Genomic DNA, 10,559 nt, shown 5'->3' with positions numbered 1-10,559 from the left:
AGCCCAGCTCCAGGTTGAGCTGTTGTTCAGCATCTTAGCTGTGGAGGGCAGCGTCACTGGCCCTCACATGTGGGATCCGAACCGGGGCCCTCTGGCGTCCCAAGCCAGTTCCCAACCATTGCGCCAATGCATGGCTTTTATTAAGAAACTTCAAAGAAGTGAAACTTGTTTTTTCTAAAATCCATGTGATAAGTGCCTTATGGCTAATTTCCATCAACCAGCCCCACTGTACTCCAACACCTGCTGTGCCTTCATACTCCTACACACACAACCCCCAGGATGGTGCAGCTGTGCCGTGGCCATGAGCTAAGGGAGATAACCGACATCATTCCGGCAGGTCTCAGCGTTCTGAGATACTTCCTCATGACCTCATTAGGTCAGGGGTTGGTGTGTGTGTTGTGGGGGGCAGGGCGGGCAGTCGAGAATGAAGCTGTGAGGCAACAGAGAACGAGGACACCAAAGGTAGGAGGTGGCAAGGCAAGGGTATGCATGTTCTCTATGTAGGTAATGCATGCATGTGTGTAGGTAATACGAGGGTGTGTGCTAATTTATACACAAATACCTGGATCTTTGTACATGTGCATGGGTAGGTGCATATCCATGCCTGCTGTATACACAGATACATGCATATGGGTGCTTGTGCATGGTTGTGTGTACAGGATAATGGGAGTGTGTGTGAGCCCCTGCCTGTTCCTAAATAGGTGCCAGACTCAAGAAACCAGGAAGAATAGAAAATAAAATCAAAGCGTTACCACCTCAGACAAAAGAGGCCTAGAAAGAGTGTGGTTTAACCTTCTGTCTTGGCTGGAACCACTCCTGAGGCCCCAAGGCCAAAGGAGTTTCTTTGTCTCTTGCCACAAGCCCAGGGAAGAAGACAGAGACACCACCTTGCCTGGGACTCTGAGGGAGCAGGCATGGGGCTGTGCCCCTACTCTAGTTGTGGGATAACTGCTTAGTCTGCTTTTGCCTCCCAGGGCCTGGTAAAGGCTTGGAGGGGGCTAGAGTGGGGGGAGAAGCCTCCAGGGCTAGAGGTTTCTTGAGACAATGTTAGAGCAGCCCCTGCCCTATCCAGGCTCAGTGATGCCTGGAAACAGCCCCTTTCCACCCTGCCTGCTTCACCTATGATTCTTTTTGTGGTGGGGCCAGTTCCAGGCCTAGGAGCTGGGTCTGCTGGTGGGAGCCAATGGAGGGAGTTGGAGGACAAGAGCAGGCAGCCTCCCTTCTCTGGCAGAGGCAGGTCATTGGGGTCCTGTAGCGTGGTTCGGGTTTGAGAGCAAGCCAGCCATCCAGGGAGGCTGTGTGGGTAGCCAGGAAGGCAGAGAAGCATGGAACAGGCGGGGAAGCAGCATGAGACAGGATGGGCTGCTGGGGCAAGGGGGGGTAGGGGGGATGTGTGGAAAGGAGAGAGACAGATGGGAAAACAGGAGTGGAGTACAGGAGAACGCTAAAGCCGGCAGGGGGTGGATGAGTACTGTTGGGCTGATGCCTGAGCCTACTCCCTACTCTTCATTTGGGGGAAGTTGTAGCTGCTCCCTGAGGGTCTAGGAAGGCAGCTAAAGGTCTGGAGGACATGGCAGTGGGCAGGAAAAAGGGGAGAGGTCTTTCCTACCTTCTGACCTGTGGGAGACAAAGAGAAAAAAAGCAGCAGCTTTGGTCATTTCGTTCTACAGTGAAAAAACTATCTTCCCCCTGGTGCTGATTTTGTGCCCAGGCCCCACCTCCAACCATGGTCTTCAGACTTGGTCACTTGCCTGACCATCATTCCTTCCTTCATTCACTCAACAATAGATATATGTATATTGAAAGTCAATGCAAAGTTCAGATGTGCATTCTTGTTTGCTCAAGAGCTGGCTGAGTCCTCCAGGGTGGGGTGGGGCCAGTTAGGAAGTGTGGGTTCTTGTCCTCACTCTGCCAGCTGTCTGACCTCCCAACCTCAGCCAAACTCCATGACACTGAGGGAGTCACTTTGCAGTGGCAAATCCTGATTCTTCCGCTTCAGAGAGGCCCCAGCCAGCCTCCCCATCCACCCCTCCCCCCAAATCCCACTTTTCTCAGCCCGGTCTCTGCTTGAGCTCTCAGCTGTTTGTTGTCTCCTGCTTATGATCATTTGGTCCCCTCTCTTAGTCTTTGCTCATATATCCTGCCACTTGGAACTCTCTCTTGCTTGACTCTGTTGCCTTTCTGAAGGCAGTCTGCTTAGATTGGCAAGCCTGCCTACCCTGCCTGCCCAGCTGCAGAGCAAGTGGGCTCATTCTGCAGTAACCAACCTGAGTGTTCCTGGATGTTCTGAACTGCTCCATTGATGAGAATTGCCTACTCAGTGAGACTTATATTTCTTGAAGTCCAGGATTGTTTTTTTTGTTCCTTTTAAAGGGAGCCAATGGCACAGCTACCAAGAGCTGAGTTCTGAGCTCTAGACCCAGCCATGCCTCCATGGCCTCACCCTGAGAGCATGACCCTTAATTTCCCTGGGCCTCATGTGTACAATGGGAGAAGCACCTGCCTGTTTTACTTAAACTGTAAAGTGTTCTATAAAATATAAGGGATTGTTTTCATTTTGGAACCCTACCACCACCTTCACACAAACACACATTCTTGGCATGCAGTAGATGTGGCTGGCTGATTGCCCCTGACTTCACCACTCTCCTTCCCTTTTCCGTCCTTCTTCCATCCCACAACGTTCCCCACACACATACAAACACACACACAGTGGAATATTACTCAGCCATAAAAAATAAGGAAGTCTTCTCATTTGCAACAACATGGATGGACACTGAGGACATTATGCTAAGTGAAATAAGTCAGAGAAAGACAAATACTGTATAATCTCACTTATAAGTGGAATTAAAAAAAAACAAAAACCCAAACCCTGAGCTCATAGATACAGAGAACAGATTGGTGGTTGCCAGAGGTGGTGGTAGCGGGGCACGGGGATGACAAAATGGGTGAAAGGGGGTCAGAAGATATAAACTGTTGTACATCTAAAACTAATATGTTATACGAGTATGTGAATTAAACCTCAGTTTAACAACAACAACAACAACAAGGTAGGCCTTGTACGGTCTCCCCAATTCAGGCCGAGTGTTTGAGGGACAGGAGTTAGTGGCTCTGAAAGGGAACTAGTCATTCAATCCCTTCAGACCTCAGTGAAACCCCTCTGTCTGGCATGGCAGAAGCTGTCAATTCAATTATAACTCAAGTAGAGAGCGGAGGTGCAGGGGCTCGGCTAAGAGTGGGAGCAGGGCAGGTGAGCAGACTTGGAAGCAGTTCCACAGACACACAGCACACAGACCCACACTGCACTCATGAGAGAGACAGACCAACACACACAGACACATAGCACCCACACAGAGACACAGGGGCAGATACCAATTCAGTACACATTCACATATACCCAGAGACCAAGCCCACGCAGACCTCCCACACACTCCCATAGAGAGCCTCTCCTGTCCCCTGTCCACAGCCAGCAGAACCAGGTCCTTACCTGAGAGCTCAGAGCAGGGGGCAGAAGCCTAAGGCTCCCTCTGTCCTCAGGTGTATTTATATTGGGTGGGAGGGGCTGGAACGGGTCAGGTGTGCTGGGAGGATCATGGGCAGAGTGTACAGGGGAAGGAGGAGGGGAAGGACTAATCTTTATCTTAGCAAAGAGCAGCTGGAAGCAGTGTGTGTGCAGCAGGTGGAGAGAGTGGAGAACAACCCATTACCCGATTGGTCTGGTAACAAGACGCCATAGAACCAAGGCAGGGATCCCAAACCTTGGCAAGGCTGTTCAGCAGCCAGGGGCTGGCTCTAAATATGGAGCTGCTACTGAATGCCAGGCCATGAGCTGCTTCACACACCTTAGTTAACCCACTGACTCCTCCAAAATAGATAGGATTCTCACCTGCTTTCATGGGTGGAGGAAGAAATAGTGACCCTAGTGGAGGGGCCTGGTGGAATCTTTGCCCTGGGTGCCAAGCCCTGGGTCTCAGTTCTCAAATATGCTGCCCCAGCCCAGGAGCCAGCCTGCGAGTGGAAATCAAACCAGTCAAAAAAGGGGACTTTCAGAATAGAATGGAGACAAGTGGGAAGAGAGCCTGGGGTTTCGAAGTCCAGATTGCTCACTTGCTCTGCACTCTGCAAGCCCCTGTGGGTCTTCCACTAAGCCAACGGTTCTCAACCTTTCACAGGGGTCGCCTAAGACCATCGGAAAACACATAGTTTCGATGGTCTTAGGAACCGAGACACTCCTCTATCCGTCTCCAGGCGGGTCCGCCCACATGCAGATACGCCCACATACAAGTGCCCGACGACCCCTGTGAAAGGGTCGTTCGACCCCCAAAGGGGTCGCGACCCGCAGGTTGAGAACTGCTGCACTAACCCCTTTGGCCTCTGCTGTGGGCCATAACCCTTTGCTCTGTGTGCTCAGGCCATACCAGCCTCCACCTGTCCCCAACAGACGGACCTGGTGCCCCTGTTATAGGTTCTCCTATCTCCCTGGATCCTTTCTTCTAATATCTCTTGCCCCCACTAGACTGTATGCTCACCCTTATATTCTCAGGGACTGGCCCTTAGCAGTTCTCCTGGCACTTTGCAGGTGCCCAGTAAATATCTGGTGAATGAATGAAAGGTTGGAGTGTAGTTATTGGTGGGTAATAATAGAAATATAATATGTATAATATCGTTATAAATATAAAATGGCCTCCATTTTTATGGTTTATATTTTATGATATTTTCTCTTTTACATATTTTTTAAAATGAATGTGTTTTTTTTTCTGGAAAAAGAAGAAAGAGGAGAATATCTTTCATGATCGCAGCCCTCTGGCTGACCTGAGCTCACAATGCTGAGCAAAACTGAGGCCAGATATGACTCGCACTCTCAGCCAGGCAAAAGGCGCTCAGTAAGCCCGTTTCAATCAAAGAGAAAAAGAACCGTGTGAAATCAAAAGCATGCAAGAGAAAGCAGAGAAGTTAAAACAGCCGCTGTTCCAAGTTTTCCTGTAAAGAGCCTGGATGAACTATCTGCACCTAAACAACATTAAATTCATTTAAAAAAGAAACATACCTGTTGCCAGAGGGGTATTAGATTTATCGGGGTGATCAATTTGTAAGGTATATAAATGTCTCACCACTATGTTGTACACCCGAAACTAATGTAATATTGTATGTCAACTGTAATTGAAAAATAATTTAAGAAAAAAAGTAACATATCTGAGAGAAATGGAAACAGGTCCTCACAAAGTTTATACCTGAATGTTCAGAGTAGCTTTGTGTAGAAAACCTAAAACTTGGGAGCTTCTCAAATGACCATCAATAGGTGAATGAATAAACAAATTGTGGTATATGCATTTGATGGAATACTACTTAAGAGTAAAAAGGAAGAACCATTGATACGTGCTAAAACATGATTGAATCTCGAAATAACTGCTGAGTGAAAGAAGCAATACATAAGGAATACATACTGCATAATTCTGCTTATACAATTCTAGAATTTTGTAAAATTCTAGAAAATGAATGTGAACCAATTGATAGCATGGTGGGAACAGGGAGGGGTGGAAGGAGATGTTGGAAAGGGACACCAGGACATTTTTGGGTTTGATGGATATTTTCATTATCATGATTGTGGGAATGGTTTCAGGGAGTATACATATGGCAAAACTTATCAAATCGTGCAATTTGTGCAGTCTATGGTATGTCAGTTTGGTCTTAATTAGGGCTCTAAACACAGAGGTAACATAGCCACATCAGAAAAATCATTTGAGAGAAGGAAAAAGTGATTCTCTTTTATTTCCATGGTGGGCAGAATTTTTTTTTTTAATTCTGTTTGTTTGTTTTTTAGAAATTTTATTGGGGAACAGTGTGTTTTTCCAGGACCCATCAGCTCCAAGTCAAGTAGTTGTGGAGGGCACAGCTTCCTTAGCCCATGTGGGAATTGAGCTGGCAATCTTGGTGTTATGAGCCTGTGCTCTAACCACCTGAGCTAACTGGCCACCCCCCAGAAAAATATTTTTGTGTGTCAAGTTCTTTTATGGTATCAATTACCTCATATCACCTCTTGGAGATAGGTGTTGTCTTTCCCTCTTTTGTAGATAAGGCCAGAATTCAGAGAAGTTAAGAAACTTGCCTGAGATCACCCAGCCAGTGTAAAGTTAATCCCAACTGAGTCTAGAGCTTGGGCCCCTCCTCCACTTTACCGATTGTCTCTCCTTTCAGGAATGCTCTTCTGAAAAATTCCAGCCTGCTTTGGTAACATTATGGGCTAAGGACTTTGGTCCAGGACTATGCGGGAAGTGATGACTGCATCAGGCACACATTTGCTGTGAGCCTTCTGGGAGCCAGGGCCAGGAGGGCAGAGGTCCACAGGGAAGTTTACAAAGGCATGGTGCCTGCAGTGCTCCCACTCCTCAGCGCACACTGCATGAATGGCATGACCTGTGTCCACCCAAGTCCTATCCTCACTAGCTCTCCACACCCCATCCCCCTTCCAGGAATCCTCCTTTTCGCATTCAGGGACCCTGACAACATGACCTCCCCACCCCCACCTCTAGCTTTGAAAGGAAGCTGGAAGGAGATAAGCCTATGTCACACGGACCCCCAAGTGGGAGAGCAGGGCTGAAGGGCTGAGGAATGTGGTGGGGGCTCACTCCTCTGAACTTGAGGTTCAGGGCCTCAGTTCTCACTGTCTCTGGAGTCAGGGCCTGAGTTCAGGGTCCGGTCTGGCAGGCACAGAGACCTTGGGTGGAGAAGGTAGACCTGTGTTGATGGGGCAGACAGAGAACCTAGGACAGACTGAGCAGCCTGGGTAGGGTGGGAGGCCTGCAGGAGGTGAGGGCGCCCATAGCAGGGTGGACACGTCGGAATCAATTTATAGCAGAGTATGATATTAGTGGCTTCTCCCTTACCTAACCTTAAGATGTTGTGGGTCAGCAGAGCCTCAGCCACCTGTGTGTCCCCTCTTTTCCTTCAGCACTGTGCCTTAGAAGTGGTAAGTACTCACCAAGTGCTTGGACTTACTGCCTGGCTGAGAGAGGCAGTGCTTACCTGCCAGAAAGGCACTGAGTGCAAGAAAAAGGGACTATGGGGAGCCAATAAGACATTACTGGGGTGAGGGGCTAGGCTCAGGGAGAGGAAGGCTGAATAGGGCATCTCTTGTAGCAGAATAGAATGTGGGTGGGGGTCTTTGGAGGGTAGACAGGCCAGATGGCAGGATGTCCCTCTCTGTGACCCCCCAATCCCTGTCAGCAGAGCCAGCAAGGACCCCTGGCTCCTGGGCTGCCCTGTGGGGTTGGCGAGGAGGCAGGACAGCCAAACTGCTTTACAGGGTTTGGGTGGACAAGTTTCTCACAGCAGGAGGGTGAAGGTGGCTGGCCCTGGCCATGGGATGGAGTACGTGCTGCAGGGCTGGGGCACCGGCCTCAGTGATTCAGGGTAGGTGCACTGGGGAGGCCTCCACCCCTTTACCCAGATTCCTGGGCAGGTCACTGACCCTGATCACCAAAGAGAAGCTAATAATACCTGCCCTGGCTACTTCACAGGTTTCAAAGCTTGACGAGATCAAATGGCATCACATGTGCGAGAGCTTTGGCAATGTCAGATTTAGTGCAAGGTGTTATTGCTATTATCAGGATTAGCACTGAGGACCTATTTGACTTCCTGGCCTCCTCATTTCTTCACTTGCTCACACTGGGATATTCTTACTGGGCATGGCACCACCTCTGGCTTCTGGTATCACTCAGAGTATCTCACTGACAGGCTCCTTAGACGTTCCCTCTCTGCCCCAGCCTCTTGCAACACCCTCCTTACCTCTAAGGTGACCAGATGTCCAGGTTTGCCTAGGGCTCAGGGGCTTCCGGATGAAGGACGTTCAGTGCTAAAACAGGGTCAGTTCCAGGCAAACCCGGACAAGCAGTCACCTACTGCCCTCCCCACCGCCAGGTTGCTTCCCTGAGGTGACTATGGTGTGCCAGGCATTTCAGTGTGCTCTCTCTCTCATCCTGGTTGCCCTCTCCTGCCTCGAAGCCTCTAGTTTGGGACACCCCACCCAGAGAGGGGGCACACCACCCCCGGTCATTCCAAAGGCCCTTCCCTCTTTTCAGAGGGACTGGCCAGCTCTTATCAATCCCTTGGCCTCTGTCCTTCTCTCTACCCCTCAAAAGTGTACCACACCTTTTCCCTATCCTTCGAGGGTGCGACCCCACCCACACCTCTGCCCTGTGAGAGGCCCCAGTGATGAACTTCAAGGCAGGAGAGATCCTGTCTGTCCCATGCCAGCCTTCCAGCCTCTCTGCCTGCTCCGAGAAAGGAGCATCCTGGCACACACAGGCAAGCCTGGCCTGCTCCCCACATCTGTGAGCACCCCCAGGCCCGAGTCCTTGATGCTCTCTTGGCCCCTTCCCTCTCCACTGTGCCCACCCCTGCCATGCTCTGAGGCCTCCTGCTCACTCTTTCCTGGACCTCCCACTGCTCTGCCTGGCCCAGACCCCTCCCTCCAGGTTCTGGGCACAGCCTTTTATTTGTGCGCTGTTCGCCCCCCCTCCCCATGTCTCACCTGGCTGACCCTTTTTGGCTTCAGCTTCCTAAACCACTGTGTGGAATCCTCGGCCCCTGCTGCAAAACCTTCAGCGAACCCCTCTGGACCACTTTACACACCCCCACCCCTGGTGGTCTGCCCTTCAGTGGCCTCCTGGGTCTGGTCTGCACCTTTCTAACTTAACGTTCTCTTGCTGGTAGGAGCCAACACCACTTCCCATACTACATTCTTGGAATGCCCCCTCACTACCATCCCCTTGCTGAGTCTTGCTCATCCCCTTAAAGCTGATCTCCTGGAAAACTCCTTCTCAGTTGGCCTAAGCCCTATGCTGCCTCGGCTAACTTGGCCTGGTATTGGCAAGTGCCTGTGAAGTGGAGCCTGGGTCTTCACTTCTTTGTTCTCTCATTGCCTCAGCCAGGTGAAGCACACAGTAGGGGCTGCTATTGTCACGGGCAAACCCTAACAGGGGCAGCACTTGGCCTCTGGGGTAGGCAGCTCTGGTGGGGGTCAGGACCAGGTGGATGGGGGGGGGGGTCCTGGGAAAGACTGGGAGCCACTTTTTCAGCCAACAGGGTGAAGAGAGCCCCCAACAAAGGAGACCTCAGGGGTTCAGTTCCCTACCAAGGTTCACCTCCCACTGTTGGGCCTAGAGCTAGAAAACTGGTGAGGTCCCAGCCCTGGGTGTGCCCTGGAAGGCAAAATGGAGGGGTAGTGGGCCCCCAGACCAACCTTCCTTCTGCCTCGTGATGCCTCAAAGGGCTTCAGCCCTGCCCTGCTCTGGCATGTGTGTTCTTGGGAGAGGCAGGGTCCAGACTTTGTCCCTGGCAGCTGGAGCCTGGTCTTTCTGGCCCTGGGCCCTACCTCATGTACTCTGAGTCTTTCCCACCCAGGGCCAGGCCTGGCCTGACCTGAGAGGCCTGTATATATTCTTGTAAGTAGGAGTTAGGACAACAGTTTCTTGATCCAGGAATGGCCGGAGGGGTGGGGGTGGAGGGCTGGGAGGGTGGATTTGTAGGAAGGGAACACTGTGCTTTAAGCCAACCTCTTGCCCCTTCCCATTTGGAGAGCCACCTGCCTAGTAGCTGGGCTCTCATGGAATCCATCCTTGCCCACCCTCTTCCTCAATACTCATGCACCCACCCAGAGCTGGCGAGTGGCACCAGAGACCTCTGAGGTCTCAGCCCCAGCCAAGAAGAATGGTTCTCAGGCACTGTATACCTGGAACTAGGCCCGGTGGGATAGAGAGGCAGGTGAAGCACAGGGATTGCTTCCAGGAGCACCAGTGTTAGCTGGAGAGAGATGGGAGCCAGAGCCTGGGACTTCAGAGGGGCAGGGCACGGGGGAGGGGAGCAGGCAGGGAAGGCTCTCGTAGTGAGTGGGGCAGGAGCCTGGTCTCGCAAGATTTGCTGGGCAGGGGACATTATGAAGGAAGGCACAGAGAGGATGCTGAGGGACTGCCTCAGGATCTCCCCTACCAGGTCACAAAAGGTCCCCACACCCTAGAAGTCTGCAATGTGTTCATGACCCAGCAGGCTGGGAGGAGGCAGCCTTTGGGGTGCCTCACAGGGTGCTGTGGTGATAGCATCCAGAAGGTGGCTATCACGGTTACACGAGGCAAGAAAACACTATTTTGAGCTTCAGTCTGGCTCACGTGTTGTTCCGGATGTTACTACGTTATTTCATTTCATGTGCCAACGAGTCAGTGAAGTAGATGTACCTCATTTTACAGATGAGGACCAGAGACATAGGGATTTACCTAAAGTCACACAGCCAGTGAGGGGTGAAGCTAATTTAGAATCTGCCATCCCACTCTGCCTCACCTTATGGCAAGGTTGAGGAAGGATAAAGGCTGGAGTGCTTATATTTAATGATCAGCCATCCACAGGGATAGCTGTTCTGGAAACAGTGAACGGGTCTGAGTAGTGCGGGCCCCATGGGTGGGGCCTCTGCCAGGTCTGTGCTCCCAGTCTCAGCATGTGGTCCAGAGGGTCTTTCCTCCCTTGCAGGCCACCTTCCTCTTTCCTTCCCAGTGACAATCCTAGGCTTGCAG

This window comes from Hipposideros armiger, unplaced genomic scaffold (assembly GCF_001890085.2).
Source record: "Hipposideros armiger isolate ML-2016 unplaced genomic scaffold, ASM189008v1 scaffold_92, whole genome shotgun sequence".
NCBI classification, from domain to species: Eukaryota; Metazoa; Chordata; class Mammalia; order Chiroptera; family Hipposideridae; genus Hipposideros; species Hipposideros armiger.
This window is presented reverse-complemented; position numbering follows the sequence as displayed.